Consider the following 25015-nt stretch of genomic DNA (forward strand, 5'->3'; position numbering starts at 1 on the left):
ACATATTTGTAAATCACAACTTTACACAATCGATGTACGGATCCAAGTACGTGACTAACACACCAACTTGAGAAATATGTTAGCTGGAAAGTTCTTCAGTTCATCTAGACGATGAAGATCAAGAAGTTTCCTTGGTTACAAAACCCTTGGCGCACAAACGCAGTAACCTCTACAAAGTAGTGAACTAGGGCAAATTGTCTCCGGTCACAATTTGGGTAAATAATCACTTTTGCATCAAGTTACATCACCTCAGAGGGCCCTTAAAATAATCCTTATATATGTCTAGGGTTATAAGAAAAGAAACCCTACACATTGCTTGGATATGCATGAAAAATAGATCTGGAAATTCGAATTACGTATTTCTTGATAGATATAGCTTCTGTCGAGAGCCGTTGAAAATTAAACATTAAACCTCAATAGATTTATCTGTTGAGCTATCTGTCGAGATTTAATGAACAACACTTTTTCACTTGTTTCTTGGACAGATTTGCATGGTTTCAATACTAGACTTGAACTCTTGTTCCTTGAAGTATTAAACACATCCTAGATCTACCCAATTACAAGGAAAGTGCATTTTGTCAAAGGGTTAGCCAATTCACATGACATATGTTCTAATAAGTTCCACATATGTCCTAACATAAGTAATGGTTTTGTAGATTTTCTTCCATATAATTTGAACTTTCTAAGCTTCAAATTTATTATTTTTGTGCATTCTAAATTTTTCATTCTCTAAGGAAGATTATCATGATAATCAAAGTCCATCATCAAATTGTAATATTAACTTAATTAAAATTAAAATGAATATCAAAGGAATAAGTGATAAACTTTGTAATAATCATATTACTCAAACATTTGCAAGGCATATTTAAATACTAACCATTCATAACCAAATACATATAAACATGAATTCCTACTTCCAAAAAAAAAAAAAAAAAAAAAAACTAAATACTAATATGAACTCAACTAAAAATAGACCAAAGCCATGAGAGAGATGATGATGGGGGAATTAAGAAAAAAAACACCAAATTACCCAACCTAAAGCAGAGATGCAAGAAAGAATTTAAAGAAAAAACAAATTGACCAAAGAAAGAAGAGAATCAAAAAAAAAAAAAAAAAAAGAGTAGTCAATTTTTTGTGGGCAAAACATGAAATGAATGGGAAAGAGGTGTGCATGGGAAATAGTAATTGCAAATTTATAGAAAAGAAGATTTGAAGAAGAAGATTCAAAAAGGAAGAGAAATGGTTGAAAGAAGGGTAATGGAAGAGTGGGAAATAATGGGGAGAAGAAAAACCAAAAAGAAGGAGAAAGGGTTTGTAATAGGTGGCTAATGTGACACAATAGTAGATTAGAAAAATATTGCAAATCTTCCAATTACTACGTACAAAAGTATTAGACATAACAACTCATGTTACAGTGATGCTATAGTGATTAAAATTTTATTATATAAAATTTACATAGGGTATATTACCTTTTAATCACATATAAAAAGGTAATTATGAAACTTATTTATTAGACCGATGCTAAGGGTAGTACAATTTTACTAAATTAGAGTAACAAATTGATTTAGAAATTTTTAAACACAAGGCAAAAATATATTTGAAATATTTACATATTATGTCCTTGATGTCACATATATTTATAATTATTTTCATATCAATTTGTATGTATTTTGTAGTAAAACTAACAGTAGTGGCATTTTTTTTTTTTTTTTGATTGATATGTAACACTACAAATTTTATTATATAAACATTAGAAATTGAGGTGTCAATTTTTAATTATAAAACAAAAGGTGGTGAATATATTAAGTAATTCCTATATTGCGTGGTCCATATGAGTGTGGTCCCATGAATTTTTTTGACAGTATCACTTTGGCATGTGTACCTAGCTTGATCTTCCACGGTCCTCACTATGCATGTGTTAGCTATTTTAGTTTGAATGGGTGAACTTAGATTTGTTCTCCCCCCGGGCCCGACAGAAATTTTATTGAAGTAAAGTAAAAGAAGTACAACTTCTACGTATGGCTTTGATAACAAGCTTTTCCCAATAATTGACCTAACTTTAACAATTCCTAATTATCTCCCTTCACTGAAAGATACCCACTGCCACAACACTCTATTTGTCACAAACAAGCAAAATCTTAATGATTAATTTTCCCTTTTTAGAGAATATATGATTCCATAAAAGTTCAGTTATTGTCTTGTAAATGGGAAGCAACTCCTACTAAAGTTGGAAAGAAACAATTTGCGTGGTGGGTAAGAAATCTGATCCAACAAAAAAGAGGCTTCCTTCTTATTAACCCACAAGGGTTGCCCTTTTCTTTCTTTATTTAATTTTTCTTTTCTTTCCATTTCCCTTCTTTTCTTTTCTTCCTTCTTCTTCTTTTTTTTTTTTTTTTTTTTTTGAAGAAGAAGAAGAAGCATTTCACCTTTATGTTTAAGTTTAGAGTAGTTCACAATTTCTCTTTTGATGTAGAATAGATAGCACATGCCTTCCTGAAGCAACAGAGGTACGGGAAGTCACAACACAATATCAAAGGAGGTACCATTAGAGGCCATCGGGGTGACAATGTCGGAATCACATAAAATTTGGTAGGTTGAAGGGAAACAGCTTTCTGATCCAGATTCAGGCTCACCATGAATGTCGCCAAAATTTAGGCAAATTCCTTCATTAAGGCCCCGAAAATAGTGTTTTTACTATTTATAGTAATATTTGTTCTTCCTTAATAACTTTTAGTTTAAAAGTCATAATAAGGCCCCATCTATTTTGAGACGACCATTAAGGTCAATAGTTTATGATTCTGCAATTAACTCAATTTTTCCATTTTTGGTAAATTTCAATATTTTGTCACCTAATTACGTAATTAGTGCGAATTAGGGTTCTAGACTCTTTTCTCAGTATTTATATGTTTTGTAACCGTCAGAAGCAAATCAGACTATTATCAATAAACACGAACTTTTGTCAAATTAATTCTCTAGTGGAATCTAGTTTTCTTCTCCTTGTGGATTTAGAGAAACCCCTCATGAATTTGAGATTTATCACCAGGAACTAACAGTTTAGTTTATGTTCCATCAAGAGAGCATTGTGTGTGCTTTCTTTAGGCTTCTGTGACACCATCTTTTTATCTTTAAAATCAATTAATTTTCCTTTCTATATTTGGAAAATGAGTAAATACACCCAATTTGTTACTTTCACAATGAAATCTAATGAGATTTTTTTTCAAATTAACACTTATTTTCAAACTATTTCGTTAGTTAGCAACGTTTCAATCTATTTAGGAAACTAAGCAAATCGAGTATGATAGAGTCGAGTTCCACAGAACTCAAGTTTTGGAGACACGATTTGTATGGAAATCAAGTCCTTCAGACTCGAGTTCCCTAAAGCAGATCCAGAAAAACAATGCTGAAACCCAGCAACCAAGCAACAAAAAACATAGGAATGCCCACAACAAGATCGCTGCAACACAACGGTTCGGAGTGAGAATGCGGTAATGCCGACAACAAGAACGCGGCAACGCAACCCACAAAAACGCAACAACGCACCAGCAATGGCTCAGATTCTCACTCTCTCTCTCTCTCTAAACCAGATTTGCAAAAACCCTATCCTTTGGGTTTTATGTATTTTCTAAATTTTAATTTGGGTAGAAAGAAAATCATATTCTCACTCTCTCTAAAGATTTTGCAAAAATAGAGACTTCGAGTTTTGGGTATTTTCTGAATTTTTTATTTGGGTGTTAAGAAAGGAAAAAGAAGGAAGAACAGAAAGAAGTGGAGCTGGAATTGGAATTGGAACTGGAACTCGAGTCCCTAAAACTCGTGTTCCATGTAGAAATCGAGCTTCACAAACTCGATGTGCAACAATAAACTCGAGTTTTTCAAACTCGAGATGAGTTTCCCATATGATTTAGAAACGTTGCTAACTAATGAAATTGTTTGAGAAATGATGTTATTTTGAAAAAACAAATCCAAATCTAATGGAACCTTTTGAAGAAATCATTAGTCGGACATGGTACACTAGAAAAAAAAAAGAAAAAAAATGAGAATTGTATTGTTGTTTTCTTGATTTAATTTGTAATCATTGTGATTAGGTTAGATTTAACTTAAAAAATAATGGATTTGAGGTATTTTCTCAATTCCCAAACATAGAAAGGGAAATTGGTTGGTTTCAAAGATAAGAGAGGGAATTGTGAACTACTCCAAACATAGAGGTGGAAGATTGTTAGGGTCATATTTTATGTAATTGGTTAATCCTTTGATAAAATGCACTTTACTTGTAATTGAGTAGATCTAAGATGGGTTTAATACATCAAGAAATATGTTATTCAAGCATATCAAGTGTTCGTATTAAAAGACATGAAAATTGGTCCAAGAAACAAGTGAAGAAAAGTTGTTCATTAAGTCTCGACAGATAGCTCGACAAATGCCTGCTATCAAGACTTCATGTGAAGCTCGATAGATAGCTTAAGAGCAGCTTGATATATCGAAAATTATGTTTTACAATTTTCTAGATCTGAAATTCGGCCCAGGCTTATGTATTTGTTTAGGACTTCGCTTCTCACAACCCTAGATATATATAAAGCTTATTTTAAGAGCCATCATATACGGATATAGTGACCTAGAGATTTCTTTTTTCTCTAAGAGAAGCTACTACATTTATACGCCACAGGATTTTGTAACCAAATGTTTCCTGGTCTTCATTATTGATGAAGTGAAGAACTTTATAGCCAACAACATCATTCAAAGTTGCTAGAGTTAGTCATATACTAGGATCCACATAAAGGGTTGGTCACAAATTGGAGATTTGTGCATCAAGGGAAAGAAGTCTACTACAAGATCAAGTTCAATTGGGTATTGAAGCGAAGGTTTAACTATAGGTTGGTATTTTGGGATAGGCCAGGGTAGTGCTAAAATTCTTTATACTTGTAACCGCTTGATTGTTGATCAGTGGATTCTTGAGAGTGGTGACCTTAAAATCACCCGATGGGGTTTTTGCCTTGTGAGAGGTTTTTCTCATTTGTTAACAAATCACCGTGTCAATTTAATTTCCACTACATTTAGTTTATTTGGTGATTTGTTGGTGCCTTGACAATTTGCCTAAAATTGAACCTAATTAATCAACTTGGGTAATTGAATAATTTAACTAAGGTCAAGCTATCTTAACTTAACAAAAACGATTTTTAGTTTTTGTTATTGCTTTGTAGATTTTTAGTTACCATGTAAGAGACACGTGTTGTATTAAAAGTTAGTTTAGTTCGTTAGTTTAGGCGGTTGGTTTGTTAGCTCTCTCCTCTAGTATATATAAACAGAGGATTGTATCATCTTAATTAATCATAGAATCATTTTCACAATTCCTTCTCTTAGCCATATTATTTGGGCAATTCTTACATAGTCTTAGAGCATTGCTTTGGGCTCTCATAAAGGGGCTAGGCCCTATGGTAGGTTCTACATATGAGGCCAACATCCTTTATGAGAGCTTGGAAAAGTGCTTCGAGAATATTTAAGAATTTTTTGCATCATACAAAAATGAACATGTATCAATATCAATCCCTACCAATGATGCTGCAAAGGCTATTGCTCCTAGGCCCTCTCCTACACTTTGAATATCTCATTTCTCCTACATAATTATAAATTAGAGCAATACTAGTACCACAACATTTTACACAATTTTTATCAAAACTCGTCAAGTGGCAGGTTGTGAGTGGTAGAGAAAAAATGGTGGTTCCAGTTGGAGAAAAAATGGTAGGTCCATGTGGGTTCATCACTCACTACATGTCAGGCCGTGAACAGTGAATCCACATGGATCCAACATTTTTCTCCATCACTCTGATGTCATGAAAGCTTGAAGATATCACACACGATGTTCTCTTTGATGAAATAGAAACTAAACTGTTTCTAGTAGTAAACCTCGAATCCACAAGGGTTTTCTTTGAATCCACAAGGGGATAAATTGAAATCCACAAAAGAAGAAAATTTGACAAAAGTCTGTGTTTATTTGTAATAGTCTAATTTGCCTCTGATGACTACAAGACATATAAATACTAAGAAAAAAGTTTAAAACCCTAATTTGCATTAATTACGTAATTAGGTGACAAAATGCCTAACTTTACCAAAAATGGAAAAATTAAGTTTAATGCAAAATCATAAACTACTGACCTTAAGGGTCATCCCAAAACAAGCAAGACCTTGTTCTGACTTTTGAGCAAACAATTATTAAGGAAACAAATTTTAATATAAATGGCAAAAATGCAGTTTTCAAGGCCTAAATGAACGAATTTGCCATTTTTAGGGGGCACTTCGTAGCCAAGCAATGACTATTGCTCAAAAGGCCGTTTTGCTTTAGCCTACCAGATTCCATGCAATTCCAACTCCATCACCCAAATGATTTCTACTATTGCCTTTTTACCTTGAGTGATTTTCGGTGCACTTGGGACTCCAGAAAGGCCATGGCGGTCTGTTCTACATCACACTTGCCACGCAGTGACAGTTCTAAGAATTTTTTTTTGGGTGGTCACTAAGAAATTTAAACTATACAAAATCTAATAAAGTGATAACTTGAATATTTGCTACGATTGTGAGTCGAGTCATTAAGGAGAGTAAAATTGTTGTGACTACAAATCCGAAAAGAATATAACTGTCATCACCATCAAGGAGAACTGACAACCAAAATATTTTTATCGGTACCATTTTTTAGGGAAAAATGAAATTAGAGATTATTTTTATTGAATAGGTTGAACAAGTTACAAATTTGAATGTTTAGCAACTTTTATCTTTTTGTTTTATAATATGCTTTTTGTTGAATAATTAGATCACTTCTTATTGTTTGGTCTTATCTTGTTTTTGTTTGGTTTATGTTTGTTTTTATTTGGGCTAATATTTATTATTGTTATTTAAGGTTTTTTTTTTTTAATTTATAAAAGTGATTAAGGATTATGTTTTGGGGGGCAGAATTAATTTTGGAGTAATGCTACGTGCATAATATTTTTACAATAAATCTTCTGCAAAAAGCTGTTATTGATGGGTAAAAAAATAACATCATTACTGAGCCCAAATTAGAATCAGTAAACACTTATCACGTTGGATTTGTTGTAAAATTATTGTGCAAATGTTGTGAATGTAGCATTATTCTTATTTTTATTGAACCAAACTTTTTGTAATACTCAAGTCAAGGTATTCAACATTTTTATTAGGGTGGTCACAATAGGTTAGTTTAACATATAATTTTTTTTTTTTTTGGGCATGTGTACATATGCAATTTTTTGCTAGTCAAGATGATCCTATGGCCACCCTAGCTTGCATGTAGAATCGCCAGTGTTGCCACATGGCGAGTTATGACAAAAGTTATGTCAAATGTTGTAGATCTAGCGTTGCTATATTAATCTTGAGCAATACTGGGAGAAGTTTTATCTTTTAATGCTTTAATTCTATTTAGTGGTACTCAACATGCATCAGCAATGTACATCTCAATAGCGTGTTACGAATAAATATGAAAATTAAGGTCATATGAAATAATGCCATAATGACCTCGATGGACAAACATGCAAGGAGTATTATATAAGAAGATTTTGTAATTTATTTAGTAAAAATCCATTAATGAATTACGGAGGCTAAAATGGGCAAATGTCCCTTTCACACAAAAAAATCCAGCATTATGCCACCTTTTCCAAACTAATTAGGGAAATTTCTCCCTTTTGAAACTCAATTTTGAGAATCTATAGTGAAATTTTAAGGAGCCTATAATGATGTTTTAAGATCCTATAGTGGAATTTTGGAACTCGAGTTCCATGCAAGTTTTTTTTTTTTTTTTTTTTTTTTTTTTTTTTTTTTTTTTTTTTTTTTTTTTTTTTTTTTTTTAACCTATAACTCGAGTTTATGGAGCTCAAGTTCCAAAACGCAGCTATAGGCTCCTTAAAACGCTACTATAGGGCTTAACTTGATTTTGAGAAAATCGGGTTTCAAAACAGGGGCATTTCCCTAATTAGTTTGGGAAAGGTGGCAAAATGCTGGAAAGTTTGTGTGACATTTGCCAATTTTCTCTGAATTACGGAATTCAGATTTAATTATACAATAATGTGAGACTAGTAGAGAACAACAACCAATCCCTCTCATAAGTGCTTTTGTTCGATTGATTTGATCAAATAGTCTCCATCCACACTCTATGCTGGTCGCAAGGGCAGAGTGTGATCCCAGGGCATTTGACTTTCTCCAAGTATTCCAAACCTTGAAATAATAATAATAATAATAATACTGAAGTACAGTTAATTTTCTTAGGTACCAATACTGTAACTAATTAGGTTTTTTAGTTTAATTTAATCAAGTGACTTCTTTGACCAATGTAAAACAAAATGCGTTGTCTTTCTCCAAAGAAAAATAAATTCAACTATGAAGAAATATGAAAGGTCTTCTCAAATGGCATGCATGGAACAAACAATCGAGTACTATAATATAAGAAGATATTTATGCTCATTTAGTAACATCCATTAGTGAAGTATAGAATTTAAACAAGATATAGATTTGAAATTCAAATTAAATAGTAGTAAATTAACATAAGACACTACAAGAAATTTGGTCTTTAGCGACGGCATATAGTCGTCACTAATGCTTTAAATATCGTTGCTAATATAATTAGCAATGAAAAATACTATCGCTAACTTTCGTTAAACAAAAAATGGTAAAAAAAAAAAAGCTTTTTAGTGACGATATTAATGTCATTGCAAATACAATACTGTTGACGACAACAAAGTTGTTGCTAATAGTGACAATTGTCGTCATAAATAACTCGAGAACCCAAGACGAAATGTCGTCGCTACAAGCTCATTAGTAGTGATGAATTTTGTTGTCATTGCTAGTAAATTATTATTAATGACAACATTTTTGTTGTCGCTAATATGTCATTACTAGCGATGACGCTTGCTGTCGTCACAGATAATGATATATTAGTGACCACAAACATGTCATCACTAAAAATTGCATATTAGCGATGATATTGTTTGTCGTCACTAATGATATGATAAAATATTAGCGACGATAATGTCATCACTAATAACATTTTACATTTTTTTGGATTTTTCTATAAATTTACATTTTGAATTTTACATGGGTACCTAATGGAAAAAAATAAACCACAATCCCACACATCACAAATTTTCAATCACAAATACACATATAAGCATAACAACTACTCAATCAATAACTACTAATAAGGAAAAACAATGCCCAAGTTCAATATCATATAACATAATTTAAGTTCCAATCTATTCTCTCAAATACTAATCAAATAATAACATATTCCTCGTGAAGATATGTTGCCAGGCTAAAACTTGTTGCAATGAAATATATCTCCCCTCGACATCATCTATAAAACTGTAACCCAAGGCATGCGACATTTTAACCTGAAACAAAGAGTACAAACCAATATAAAGGTCAATTAAAATAGATGACAAAAATTAACATTCAAGTAAAATTTTAACATTCATATTTTTCAAAAATGCCATAGATGTGGTTATAAGTTAGTAAACTTCTTGCTTTATAGATGCTTATAAGTTAGTAAGTAGTGTATTATGTATTAATTATTATAAAAAAGTAGCTAGTGTAGCATGAAATGAAAACAGTGGGACAAAATAACAAAACTTATATCATCACTCATTTATAACAAGGCTAGCACAAAATCTAAACCTTTACTGATTTTATTATCTCCATACATATAACTCAAGCATAATTATACAACCATTAACATTTTTATCACTTGCACTTCACTAATTAAGTTGGAAGGCTCACACAAATATTTTGGGAGTTATAAATTCATGGATAGCTGAATCAAGACGAATTGATGAACACAAAAAGAGAATTGAAAATCTGGATGAAACATAAATAAGTTTTTCTATGAAAAAAAATTGTAAAATTGTCTTTTCCAAAACTTTCTTTTTTGTTGATAAATTGTCTTTTCCAAACCAACATTGTAAACATGCTTGGTGAAATCAATGAATTATATAATCAGCAAGATATGTTTTCATTCAACTTCAATTATCTATGTTGAATTCATTCACAATGAGAACTTAATTAAGATTTATTTTTTTTAGACAAAGGTAGAACTAAGCTGTAGAGTACAAAATTCCTTAGAAGATAGAAGGCAAAGAAATGAGGTATTTGTGTTTCCATGGTTACCCTGACAAAACAACTTTGCAACTATATAAAGAAACTATATAGCTGAGGACCAGAAAATACAATCCAATTCCAAAAGTTAGGACTAACCATCACTGCAAATCAGATATTCAAATAATATTTTGATAAGTCAATCATTCAAAACAGTATTATAATATCATCCATTTTTAGCCCAACCCAATGAGCCTTGTTTCAACTTCTTGAGTTTGGATGAGACATGATGTGGATACTTATATCATGTTTACTACAAGGTAAGACATACATGAAAGACAACTGTAAAATTTTAAGAATTCATACAAAGAGGGAAAAGAATCATGAAGTTAAAAATAAAAAATAAAAATAAAAAGAAAAGAAAAAGGAAGAAGAGAGAATGTAAATTAATTCACCCCGTTATTATTTTTGTCTTATGTTTTAATATTTTTCTCCATCTGTGACATTTATTACTCAATACTCAAATAAGTAATAACAACACATAAGAAGAAAACATGTAGCTGTGATGATCTAAATTCTAGATTGTAGCCTAGCTAGCCAAGGTATTGATATTATAAACCAAATCTTTGTGTTGTTCATTTAAAATTAAAACATACATATTTGTAGGAACATAAAATAGTTTTTATATTATAACTTAGTTATTTCTTCTCAGTCAAAAAAAAAAAAAAAAAAACTAATTTTTTCTTCTACTCCCCCTAAAACAGAAAGACAATAACCTATCTAGGAGAAACTTTCGTTTTACTAGTAACAAAAAGAAAATAGTAATATTAAAAGTCCCAGCATCCAAAAAAATTAAAAAATAAAAAAAAGAAAGAGCATCCATATAGAATCTAGTGCTACTACTATACGAACAAAAGTACTTTCTTAGAGGGTTTGACAACAATATCCTTACAAACAAAGATTCAATAATCATTTAAAAAAAAAAAAAGCTAAACTAAGAATAAATTAATTAATTAGACAAGTAAGACCACCATTGCAGAATCTCAATGCAATGGGTTGTTGTTGTTGTTGTTGTTTTTTTTTTTTTTTTTTTTGGAAACTATGAAATGGGTTGTTGTTATTGTTCTAGGAAATTGAGAAGAAAACAAAAAATGTGCTTCTAAAGAAAAAAATTGTGGGACCAAAGGTGTCAGGTATGGCCAGCCTTTTTTAGGTGATATTTGTTTTTATTTTCTCATTTTAACTTTATGAAAGAACAAACAAAATATGAATGAGAGAGCAATTGAGAGAAAAAAATACTTGGCCAATGGCATAGGAGAGATGATCAATGGTAAACTTGCAGTGGACTAGCAATAGGTTTGTAACTCTGTATAGTGTATAGGTTCAACCATTCAGCAAGAGAGAGAGAATGTTAGTGATAGGTACTAGACTAAGAAAAAAATGGGATCATGGGATTTCAATTCAATTTTTAGACCACCACAATTGCAATATTGAAGCGGGAAACTCTCCCTCCAATACTAAAAAGAGACTATTTTTCAAAAAAATGAAAAGGGACTTCTTCTTTTTTCTTTTTTCTTTTAATGACCAATTTTTATTGATAGGCCAAAAAATATTAACCCCTTGTGATAAATTAATATATTAATTAGCCAAGTTTATTAATTAATCAAATTAACATGCAATGTACATGGTAGCACAAACAAATCACCAATTAAACTAAGTATGCAGCTGAAAATAAATTAACATAGTGATTTGTTTAGGAATAGGGAAAACCTATACGGAAAAAACCCCACCAAGTGATTTTAAGGTCACCATTCTCGAGAATCCAATATTTTCAAAACAAGTGGTTACAAGTAAAGGAATCTCAGTACCTTATACCAACTTACAGTTGAACCTTTACCCCAATATCCAATTGGATTTGTTCTGTAACAATCTCTCTTTGTAATGCACGGCTCTTAGTACGTGACTGACCAATTGCGCGGATCATAGTACGCGATTTCAATCACCAACTAGAGAAGGTTATTGGCTGCAAAGTTCTTCTGTTCATCTAGACAATTAAGATCATGAATTCGCTTGATCACAAGACCTTATGGTGTAAAAATACAGTAGCTTCTTCAAGAACTAGGGCAAAACTAGGTTTCTAGTCACACTTCTTTACTCTTGTGAAATTTGCTCTTGTGCAATTGTGCATCACCTTTTACAGCCCTTAAAATAATCATTATATATATTTAGGATTGTGAGAAAAGAAAGCTCAAACACATATTCACGGATTGGATGAAAATAAAACTGAAAAAATTTTTTTTCATAAACCTCGACAGATACCTATCTGTCGAGAAGCTATCGAGCCACGGGTTGAAACAACTTTCTTTAAGTCTCGATAGATGCTAGCTGTCGAGCTTTAACAAAAAACACTTTCTGACTTGGTACTTGGATAGACTTGCATGGTTTTAACACTTGAACTTGAAACCTTATTTCTTGAAGTATTAAACACATCCTAGATCTACCCAATTACAATTAAAGTGTGTTTTGGCTAAATTGTCAAAGGATTAGTCAATTACATAAAATAGTGAGAAAGAGAGAGGTTTTGGGAGGTGAAGAAACCAGATAGATCGAGAAAGATCTAGCAAATGAAGTCCGAATTGCACTGAACGAATATATAGAAGTTCAGTAATTCTTGACAGATAGATAGGTGTCGAGAGGTGTCAAGCTTTAAAAGCTTCAATAGATTTAGCTATTGAGAAGGTGTCCAGAGGTGTCCACAACAAAAACAAGCTTGATGGGTCGAGGTAGCTGTCGAGGAACTATCAAGGGGACAGAAACTTTCTCGATCGATCCATCTAGCTATCGAGAGGTGTCGAGATTGCGATAAAAAGAAACTAAAGAGCTCGATAGATAAGCTAGGTATCAAGAGGTGTTGAGGAGCTATCGAGATTGGTTAAAAGCAGTTTTTCAAAGAAGAGAAAAACAAAGACATAAATGCAATCAAACATACAACTCATCCAATGATCTAAACATCATTTTAATCTCTCAAAATCATCTCTCATAAAAAAAACAGATAGTCATTTAGATCCCAAAACACATACACACTAAAAGTCTAACCAATTTTATATTTCAAAAGTAGCAAAGAATATACCTGCACATGTATCAAATCACATTATATCTACACATGTATCAAAAGTAGCAAAGAATATTGCGTGTTGTGTGTGAAAAACATTGCAAGAATGCATAAGTGTTTACATGTTATAAAAATTTGAGATATGAGAAAATTACATTGCAGGTATAATGTGATGGCCAAATCACATTATACCTGTACATGTATCAAGAGTAGCAAAGAATATTGTGTGTTGTGTGTGAAAAGCATTGCAAGAATGCATAAGTGTTTACATGTTATAAAAATTTGAGATATGAGAAAATTACTTTAACTCACACACAATCATAAATGTTTGATGAGGACTATCACCTTTGAGATACATCCTAAAACTCCCACATTTCCTAGAATACACACTTGCAATCATATATAAATTATTTTTTTCTTTTTGCTTTTTATTTTTCTTTGCATATTTTCTTTTTAAGCAAATCATGCATGGGTATATAAGAGAGAGAAAATAAATACCCAATGATGTTAAGCTTTTGACATTGCACTTTTGGTATGCCGAAGCATACTGATGTCATTTCATGATTGGCAGGCAACAGTGGTGAGATGGTTATTTATGCCTTTCTCTTAGGATTTTCTAGTCCTTCCCGTCAAGAAGAGTGATACTAATGTTAAGTCCAAGAGATCACTTGACCTTACTCATCACAAACACGAGCCACAAAGCTCACTTGCTTAGTTGTGCATAGAGATGCTCATCTAAGCTACAAAAGATACAAAGTTTAGAAAACTTTGGCCATACAAAGTTTAGAAAACTTTGTTTCAATGGCCATCCAAGATACACAAGTACCAATGTATATGAACACACATTCTTTTTGTATTTTTCAATTTTTCAATTTTTTATATGAAAAACAAAATAAACCACAATTGAAAAGAAAACAAAAAAAAAAAATTTAAACAAAAGTAAAGCAATGCATAAAATTAGACAAACTCAAAACACTAAAGCAAAACACACAAGTAATGCAAAAAAAAAAAAAAAAAAAAAAAAAAAAAAAAAAAAGAAGGGGAGAGTGAGGGAAAGTGACAGAATCACTTGGAACCCTTTTCCTTCCACACCTTGGAAGAACATTTCCGTTTAGCGAACCCTTGATCCACTAGTGAGGGGAAAGAGTTAAAATTATTCAAGTTCGAAAGGAATATGAGGGCTTTGAGAAGATCTCCAAGAGGAGCAAATGAGGATGCAAGTTGGTTCTAATCTCCTAACATGATCATGCTATTACTCTTTTGAGTGGATAGCCACTTGTAGCAATTAGGTCGAATATGTCCAGCTGCTCCACAATGATGACAAAAATTTTGTGTTTTTTGCTTAGGCTTTTGAGTGTTTCCCTTTTTAGTCCTAGGGTTTTTAATCTCTTTCTTATCAAGCTTAGGGGGTGCTCCGAAGATAGATTTGCCCTTGTCTATGTTCTCACTAGCTAATTCATTTTTGACATCATTATTCTCAGTTTCAAATTATTAGTATAAGGAACAAAAACAATAGTACTAGTAGAAGCAACACTAGGAGGAGAGAAATCATACCCTAAACCGATTTGATCGAAAGCAAATTTCTGAAGACTGAGCATCATATCGAGCTTAGCGCTTGACGTCCTTTCCAGCTGAGCTTTGACTTGGAACAGTTCTACTTCAAACTTCTTGGACTTCTCAGCCAAGAAGTTATTCTCAAACCTTAGTACTTCAATAGTCTGATTGGCTTCATCAAACTTTGTAGAGATTTCCTCTCGCTCAAGCTCTAGATCACTAAGCTTCTTGGTGGCCAACCTATACATCTTCTCATGCTTTTCTGAGACCTTGTATAACTTTGCATAGGCTGTGTGGATGTCATCTTGTTCATCCATCTTCTTAAATTTAGACTCCATCAATTCCTCTTCTTCATCCACATCTTCAACAATCCCATCAGTAGGACTGACAGTGGTAGTGAAGGCATTCAGGATTCCGTCGTCCTTATTTTCTAAATCATCCTCAGGCTCAGTGTCACTCAATGTAGCAGCAAGTGCCTTGCTCTTCCCAATGCTCTTGAGATATGTAGGGCACTCCTGTTTCATATGTCCAAAGCCTTGACACCCAAAGCACTTTGGTCTTGAGGGAACAGTATACTGACCACCATCCTTAACATCCTTCTTCCCTTTATCTTGATTCTTAGACTAAGAAGAATTTGACTATCTATGGTCCTTGTTGAAGCCCTTTGCATTGGCATTCTTCATGAACTTCTTGAATTGCCTGGTGATGTAGGACTTCATCTTAGAATCTTCATCATCAGAAGACTTATCAGTATCACTATTCTTGGCTTTCAATGCCATGCTTTTGATCTTGCTCTTACTCGATTTCCCGATCCTTGTCAACCCTAACTCATAGGTCTGTAGATATCCAACTAGCTCAATCAAAGGAATTTTGTCGATGTCCTTCGATTCCTCAATAGCAGTGATTTTGGCATGGAATCTGTTGGGTAAAGATCTGTGCACTTTTCTCACAATCTTGGGTTTATGAATGGTTTCCCCAAGATTGAAGGCTGAGTTCACTATGTCCTTGAGCTTGGCGTAGAACTCATCGAACGACTCATCCTCCTCTATCTTGATCTCTTCAAAGCTTGTAGTGAGCCTCTGAAGCTGTGAATCCTAGACAGCCTTGGTTCCCTCATAGGTTGTCTAAAGGATGGTTCATAATTCCATAGCAGTTTCAGTGGAGGATATCTTCTTGAACTCCTCATTTGTGACCATATTGAATAAGGCATTCAATGCCTTACTGTTAAAGTTTGCCGCCTTGATCTTAGCATCATCCCAATCAACCGGTGCTGCCATAGGCTTAGTCCAGCCTATCTCCACAGCTTGCCATACTTTCTCATCTAATGACTGCAAGAAAGCTCTCATGCACACTTTCCAATATGCATAATTAGTACTATCAAATAAAGGAGGTATAAGAAAAGACTGTCCTCTATCCATGGCAAATAGGGTTCAATGGATCACACATCAAAGATTAAACTTAATCAGAGTGTGCCTGCTCTGAAACCGCTTGATAGGCCAAAAACGTATTGACCTCTTGTGATAAATTAACTGATTAATTAGCCAAGTTTATTAATTAATCAAATTAACAAGCAATGTACGTGGTAGCACAAACAAATTACCAATTAAACTAAGTATGCAGTGGAAAATAAATTGACACGGTGATTTGTTCACGAATGGGGAAAACCTATATGACAAAAACTCCACCGGGTGATTTTAAGGTCACCACTCTTGAAAATCCACTATTATCAAAACAAGCGGTTACAAGTAAAGGAATCCCAGTACCTTATACCAACCTATAGTTGAACTCTTACCCCAATACCTAATTGGACTTGTTCTATAGTGACAATCTCTCCTTGTAATGCATGGCTCCCAGTACGTGACTAACCAATTGCGAGGATCCCAGTACACGACTTCAATCTCCAACTAGAGAAGGTTGTTGGTTGCAAAGTTCTTCTATTCATCTAGACGATGAAGATCATGAAGTTGCTTGGTCACAAAACCCTATGGTGTAAAAACACAGCAGCTTTTTCAAGAACTAGGGCAAAACTAGATTTTCGGTCACATTTCTTCACTCTTGCTCTTGTGCAATTGTGTGTCACCTTTTACAGCCCTTAAAATAATCCTTATATATGTTTAGGGTTGTGAGAAAAGAAAGCACAAACACATACTTACAAATTGGATGAAAACATAACTGAGAAATCTGTTTTTCATAAACCTCGACAGATACATGTCTGTTAAGAAGCTGTTGAGCCATGGGCTTAAATAGCTCTCTTTAAGTCTCGATAGATGCTAGCTGTTGAGTTAGCTATCGAGTTTTAATGAACAACACTTTTTGGCTTAGTTTTTGGATAGACTTGCACGGCTTTAACACTTGAACTTGAAACCTTGTTTCTTGAAGTATTAAACACATCCTAGATCTACCTAATTACAAGTGAAGTGCGTTTTGTCAATGGATTAGCCAATTATATAAAATAGTGACATATGTTCCTAACATTGAATCACATATGTCCTAACATTTATATAAAAAATTAAAAAAAGAGGTGCTACGTCCACATCATTTTTATAATATTTTTACAACAACTCATAGTTCATTAGTTGTTATTGGTTAAAATTTGAACCTAACACTAAGATTACCTTTTTGCCCCAACAATAACAACCAGTAACAACATGTCACTTAGTACTTGTTGTAAAAATATTGTGAAAATATTGTGGACATATCATTTCTCTAAAAAAAACTGTTAGTTTTCTTTTATCACTTAAAGATAGGTATCTGGTTTGGGTTAAGGATTTTTTTCAATCTGACCCATTATGGTTGGGTTAAAAAAAATGCAACCTAACTCAATCCATTGTAGGGGTCCAACCCAACCTACCTGGATCAGGTTGGACAGTTTATTTTATTTTATTTTATTTTTAGCATTAACCACTAGAATGACCAAAATATCCCTAAACCTAAAAATTTACTAAAATAACTCCAAAATCTCTAAAATGACCAAAATATCCCCAAAACCTCTGAAATGAGTAAAAATACCTCTAGAATGAGGGGAAAAAAAAATACACTAGAGCCTCTAAATTGACAAAACTACTTTGAAATCAGTAAAATGATCAAAACAACCCTAAATCCTCTACAATGAAATTTTCAGCCATTTTAGAGGTTAAAGAGTATAGTGGTCATTTTAGAAATTTCAGATGTTTTGGTAATTTTAGATATTTTAAGGGTGTTTGGATCATTTTAGAGGTTTCAGAGGGTATTTTGGTCATTTTGGGTCATTTTAGAATATACTTGCCTAGTCTTGGGGGCATATGTCCCACGATATCTTACATGCATCAAGAATAATACATGTGTTTAGATATTGATGATTTTGATTTTAGAGGAAACAAATTAGCTTTAGTTTGAAAACCATTTGAAAAACCCATGATTAGCAAGGGGTAATGTAAAGATAAATTGAAAATCTCATGTTTGATCCAGGGGAGCACCTACTAATCGTGCCTTTAAAAATGAATTTTGGAAATTTGGTAATTTTTGGTGGAAAATATAATTTTAAAGGAATTACATTGAACTAAACCTCCTTTCACACCCATGTGTGATCCAGGGGAAAACATACCTTTAAAGGAAGTACTTTGGGGAACATAATTTTAATCGAATGGTCAGATTATCAGAATGGAGCTAACGAAATCTCCATGGGCCCACATGGCATATGACCATCATGCGCCAATTCATATTCAAATCTTGGTCATTAAATTGAAGAGTATGGTGACTTATTGGTGTTGGTGAAATTTGAGACCAATTAGATGGTCAGATTGAGAAAACATAGCCCTACAGGTACACAACACATGTCCATCACATGCTATACTTAGATTTGAAATCTAATTGTTGGATTTGAAGAGTGTAGTGAATGATTAATTCTAGTAAATTATGGTCACAATCAAATGGTTGGATTTGGAGAAAGGCGCGGTCAAAGTTTAGTTAAAATTGATCAAACCAGGTCAAACTTAATAAATGGTCCCGAGACCACCGGACTTGGTAAAATTCATATTCAAACCTTGATCATTGGTATTGACGAGTATAGTGACATATTGGTGTTTGTGAAATTTGAGACCAATTGGATGGTCAAATTGAGAGAACATAGCCATACAAGTACATAACACATGTCCATTACACGCCATACTTAGATTTGAAATCTAACTGTTAGATTTAAAGAGTGTAATGAATGGTTAATTTTGGTAAATTATGGTTACAATCAGACGGTTGGATTTAGAGAAAGGCATGATCAAAGTTTAGTTAAATTGGTCAAACCTGGTCAAACTTAATAGATAGTCCCGAGATCACTGGACTTGGTGAAATTCATATTCAAATTTTCATCATTGGTATTGAAGAGTATGGTGAAGTATTGGTGTTGGTGAAATTTGAGACCAATTGGATAGTCAGATTGAGAGAACATAGCCATATAAGTACACAACACATGTCCATCACGCGCTATACTTAGATTTGAAATCTAACCGTTGGATTTGAAGAGTGTAATGAAAGGTTAATTTTGGTAAATTATGGTCACAATCAGATTGTTGGATTTAAAGAAGAAGCAATCAAAGTTTACTTAAAGTTGGTCAAACCCAGTCAAACTTAATAGATGGTCCCGAGATACTGGACTTGGTGAAATTCATATTCAAATCTTGATCAATGGGATTGAAGAGTACTGTGACATATTGGTGTTAGTGAAATTTGAGACCAATTGGATGGTTAGATTAAGAGAATAGAGCGATACAGGCGCACAACACCTGTCCATCACGTGCTATTCTTAGATTTGAAATCTAACCGTTGGATTTAAAGAGTGTAATGAATGGTTAATTCTAGTAAATTATGGTCACAATCAGACAGTTGGATTTAGAGGATGACGTAGTCAAAGTTTAGTTAAAGTTGGTCGAACCTGGTCAAACTTAATAAATGGTCCCGAGACCACTGGACTTGTTGAAATTCATATTCAAACTTTGATCATTTGTATTGAAGAGTATGGTGACGTATTAGTATTGGGGAAATTTAAGACCAATTGGATGGTCAGATTGAGAACATAGTCATACAAGTACACAACACATGTCCATCACACGCCATATTTAGATTTGAAATCTAACTGTTGGATTTGAAGAGTGTAATGAAATGTTAATTATGGTAAAGTATGGTCATGATCAGACGGTTGCATTTAAAGAAAGGTGCGGTCAAAGTTTATTTAAATTTGGTCAAACCCGGTTAAACTTAATAAATGGTTTCAAGACCACTAGACTTGGTGAAACCAGGTTTAGTGGGAAGATTTTTAGTGGATTATTGAGTATTGGAATAGTTGTTAGAAAATGTCAATGAAGAATTAATTTTGAAAGATGATGAACATCATATTAACATTGACTTAGGTAAAGTTGATTCGGCAAAATGGTAAAAAAATTTATTATTTTGGCTCATATACCATGTATTATCACTTTTGATTTCAATCAATTAGAATATGTATGTTGTAAATATATTTTTATTTGATTTATTTATTTACTTTTGGTAAATATTAAATTTATGATTGAATTGGTTATTAGTTGAATAATTATGAATTTATAATGAATATACCTTTCATATATTTATAATGAATTTATTAGTTTGGAAAATATTGACTAATACATTTCTTATGACACATTATACAGAAAAATCCAAAATGATTCATGATACGATTCATATTTTGATAACTATGGGTATTAGTCAATATTTTGAGTGGAATCTGAACTTTCTCAATTTTTTTTATTTTATTGATTTCGAGTTTCAAATGAGTAACATTATGGTTTAGGAGTATTTTGAAGCAACAAGCCCTCCCTTGTCTCATTTTTTCTTTTTTCTTTTTAAGGCATTTGAGAGTTTTAAATTACTTTAGAGGTTTCAAGGTTATTTTGGTCATTTTATAAGTTTGGGGGTACTTTGGTCATTTTAATGTGGTTAGTGGAATTTTAATTATTTCATATATTTTAAAGGAATTTATGTCATTTTAAATATTTTAAGAAGCATTTGGAGGATTTGATAAAAAAAAAAAAAAAAAAAAAAATCATATTATATCAAAATTATTTTGGCCACATATTAGTGACGACAATCTTTGTCTTCAATAAAAGATCCCCTAAAGTGACAACCTAATTCATTGCTAATATATAATCTACTTCCCTCCAATAATTCCCACCACTTTTTGAGAGTGAAAATTTTTCCCTCTATTATATTTTGGTAGATATATTTGCGACGACATGTTGTGTCGTTGCTAAAAGGTGACTATCAGAGACCACAAATTATATCGTCGCTAATAGACTTCTAATAGTGACGACCAATGTGTCATCGCTGATAAATAAAGTGTATATACAATATATTTACTATATATTTTTGGCCACATATCTACAACGAAACACAAGGTCGTCACTAAAGATGATTATTAACGACAATAAATGTCGTTGTTAAAATAAACCTTATTTTAGCGACATAAATGTCGTCGCTACAAAATTTATTATTGTTGCTAAAAATTTCCCTCCATTTTCCAAAAGTAAATAAAATTCCCTCCATAGCGTTAGCGATGAATTATTAGTGACGATCTTATTGTTGTCACTACCATGCACTTATTAGCGACGACCATATATTATTGTCCCTAATGTGTGCCTAATAGTGACGACTTTTTGGTCGTCGCTAAAAAATTGGTCACAAAAGACCAAAATTCTTGTAGTGAGACAATAACATAGTTTAATAATGTGAGGCCAGTAGAGAACAAGAAGTTAACAACCAATCCTTCTCACAACTGCTTTTGTTCGAATTGATCAAGTAGTCTTCATCCACACTCCATTCTCATCGCAAGGGCAAAGTGTGATCCCAGGGCATTTGACTTTCTCCAAGTATTACAATTTTGAAAAAGATTTCCATAGTTCTCTCCAATTCATCTTCAATTCACTCAAGTACTTCAAACATAAAGTCTCAACCTTCAACCACTCGCTTTTGTATAGATCTAGAGTTGCGAGGTTTCCTCATCTTATGTAGAGTTTTTCTAGGTTTAGCAAAGAATCAAGTGTCAGCCACGTCGTTGTAGACTTGGGGAAACACTAAAGATCCAACTTCTCAAGTTCCTCTGGAAGTTTTGTCAATGTTGGGGTTGGGGATATGATTTTTGTTTCAGATGGAGTGGGTGCTAGTGGTTATATTTGGGTTTAAACATTTGGGTGTTTGTTTGGCTGCATCTCCATTCTTTGGAACTTCTATTTTAGGATCTACTTTATTTGGCTCTGCTCTCCATGTTATTGTTGGCTTTCTAAGTGTGTTTTTACCAAGCTCTTGGAGAGCATGTAGATCCTCTACTGTAGGGAATTCTTCACTACTTGCGTTGATGGTTAGTTTCCTCAGCTTCTTCAATCCCTTTAAATCATTTAAAGTACTTGAGTTTTTCCTTCATGGATTACTAATGACAAACCCTTTAAGGACTAGAAGTTCTAATAGGGTCCCTAGCCCCTTGGGCATGCAAGCTAGCAGATAACACTCAGAAAGATCCAAGTACCTAAGCTCCTTGAGTTTGGTTATCTCCTTTGAAAGCATCTCCAGATTGTGACACTCCTTGAGATCCAAGATCACCAAACTGCTGTGCTTTCCTATGGAATCTGGAAGCTCAGTAATACTAGAGACTCCTTGAAGGCTAAGAAACCTTACATCATTGCTATTCGTTAACCCTTTTAAGAATTCAATGCTCTCCACTTCAATGTGAAGTTTAGCTGATCCCGGCCAGCTTCCTAAACAAACAACTTTGGCCTTTTTCATCTTGGATAACTATTCCACCCCTTGTGGCTCTTTATTCAACTATCCCACATTATTTTTATCTTTTAGCTTTGTTAGTCACGCCAATCGGAGATCAAGAAAAGGCTCATTAGCATTGAATAATGTAAAGACATTTTCCAAATCAGCATCTAAAATCTGAGTCAGTTTTGACATCTCTTCAGTTGGTTCAGAAGGTTTTCTCTAAAAACTACTCATGCTCCTCAGGCTTTAGCAAACACATCCTGCCACATTGTGGGAGTAAGACATTCTCCACCACCTCTCACTTCCCCTTGTTAGGATCTAAATAAGAAGCCCAATCTCTCTAGGGAAGCACATTCCCCTTATTATCATAATAAAAAAATCCAGCTTGCTTGGAAATCTAAATCACAGTAGAACACACTAGAGGATGCATTTTATAGCTTTTAACATGCACTTGCTGCTTTCGCTTTTTTGTAATAGCCTCCATTAAGCCTTTCTCTTGAAATTCCTCAAGTATGCAGTCAACGATTTCCTCAGGCATGCTCATGTTTTTGTCTTCAGTAACTGAAGCGTCTGACATGACTGCTCCTGTGTTTTTTTCTTCAGTACCTGAAGAGTGCACCAAGGCCTCTCCTGCGTTTTTTTCCATTAGTACCTGAAGCGTACAGCATGCCCTCTCCCAACCCCTAATATACAAAGATCCTTTTCTTTAGCAAATCATTTTCTGGGAAAACAATAAAGCATGACAAACGAAACTTTTTTGTTTGACAAAGCCCATCAAAAATATGCTGAATTTCTTCGTAAAATGAGCTACAGATGAAACTTGCACTCTGGTGTACATTACCCAACTCATGGACTCCACAGCCACCTTTAAACTCAATGCTTAACTGTAAATCAGCACTTGAACTCAATTTCTTGTTCAGTCTGTCGATGAAATTTGCTACTTGAACTTCATAATTTCCTTGTTGATCTTAGGAATCCAAACTGGAGTTTTTGTTCTAGTAATATCGGTTGGTTCCTTATTATTTTCACTCTCAACTATATTGTTAGGGACATATTTTTATGTAATTGGCATATCCTTTGACAAAACACACTTTACTTGTATTTTGGTAAATCTAAGTAGGTTCAAGATGATCATTACAAGTGGTTAAATTAAAGACATGAAGATTACTCAAAAACTACTCAAGAAAAGTGCAATCTACAGGTCTCGATACCTCCTCGATAGAAGCTCGATCTGTCGAGATTTAATAAAACTCGACACATGTCTTGATCTATCAAGCTTATGGGCTTCAGACTATAGCCAGCAACGTTTTTACTCTAAACGGCCATTTGTTTATGGGTTTGTATAATCCTTATAGGACTAGGAAAACCCAAGGTTTGTGGGTTTGTATAACCCTTATTGGACAAGGAAAGCCCAAGGTTTGTGTAAACCTACTTGGAATAGGAATGCCCATTAAGCTTCTATTTAAATGAGGTGGAAAAAGGAAAACCTAACCCTAGAAAGCTTTATAAGGTTTTCTTTTTGAAACCCTAGCCTCCTCTTATAGAAGAAAGAGTTCTTGCTGCGTTTCTTGTACGCCTTTGGGTTCTATAACTAAGCAAAGTCTCTTGCACCAACATTGAAGATCTTATTGGTGTTTCTATATAAAGCTGATGCAAATCAACTACAACAATCAAAGGGTTGTTGTGGAGTTAGTCATGTACTTGATTCGTGCAAAGGAGTAAGCCACATACTAGGATCCACACATCAAATTGGTTAGTCACGTACTAGGAGCCATGCATTGAACATGAGAGATTGTCACTATAGAACAAGTCCAATTGTGTATTTGGGTAAGGGTTCAACTGTAGGTTGGTAGAAGATACTGGGATTCCTTTACTTGTAACTGCTTGTTTTGATAATAGTGGATTCTCAAGAGTGGTGACCTTAAAATTACCTGTGGGGTTTTTGCCATGTAGGTTTTCCCCATTCGTAAACAAATCACCATGTCAATTTAATTTTCGTTTCATACTTAATTTAATTGGTAATTTGTTTGTGCTACCACGCGCTTTGCATGTTAATTTGATTAATTAATAAACTTGGTTAATTAATCAATTAATTAATCACGAGGGGTCAATACGTTCTGGGCCTATCATATATCTTTTAACCTCTTTAAGTGATCTCGTAATTCTTCCAGACTATCACTTTTTGTAAATTCCTCAAGTATCTTTAAGTAATGATCGATTTCGTTGAGATTTTTTTTTTTTTTTTTTTTTTTTTTTTAACTTCCCAATGCATCTTTCGAAGTTGTTGTCCTATCCCCTACTACTTGGTCCCTCGCCTTCCATCTTCGTCTTCTTGCAACACAAATCCCAAATCCCAAGGCACATGCACACTGCATCGACCGCTCCATGTCATTGCTATTGTTGATGGTGGCACTGTTAATGGTGGGGGCAGTTTCAGGTATGGCTTGTGCAAGTGCAACATGTTCTGTACTGTTATCAACATTGTTGTGGTGGTCAACCTCTTTA

This window comes from Quercus lobata, chromosome 12 (genome assembly GCF_001633185.2).
Source record: "Quercus lobata isolate SW786 chromosome 12, ValleyOak3.0 Primary Assembly, whole genome shotgun sequence".
Lineage (NCBI taxonomy): Eukaryota > Viridiplantae > Streptophyta > Magnoliopsida > Fagales > Fagaceae > Quercus > Quercus lobata.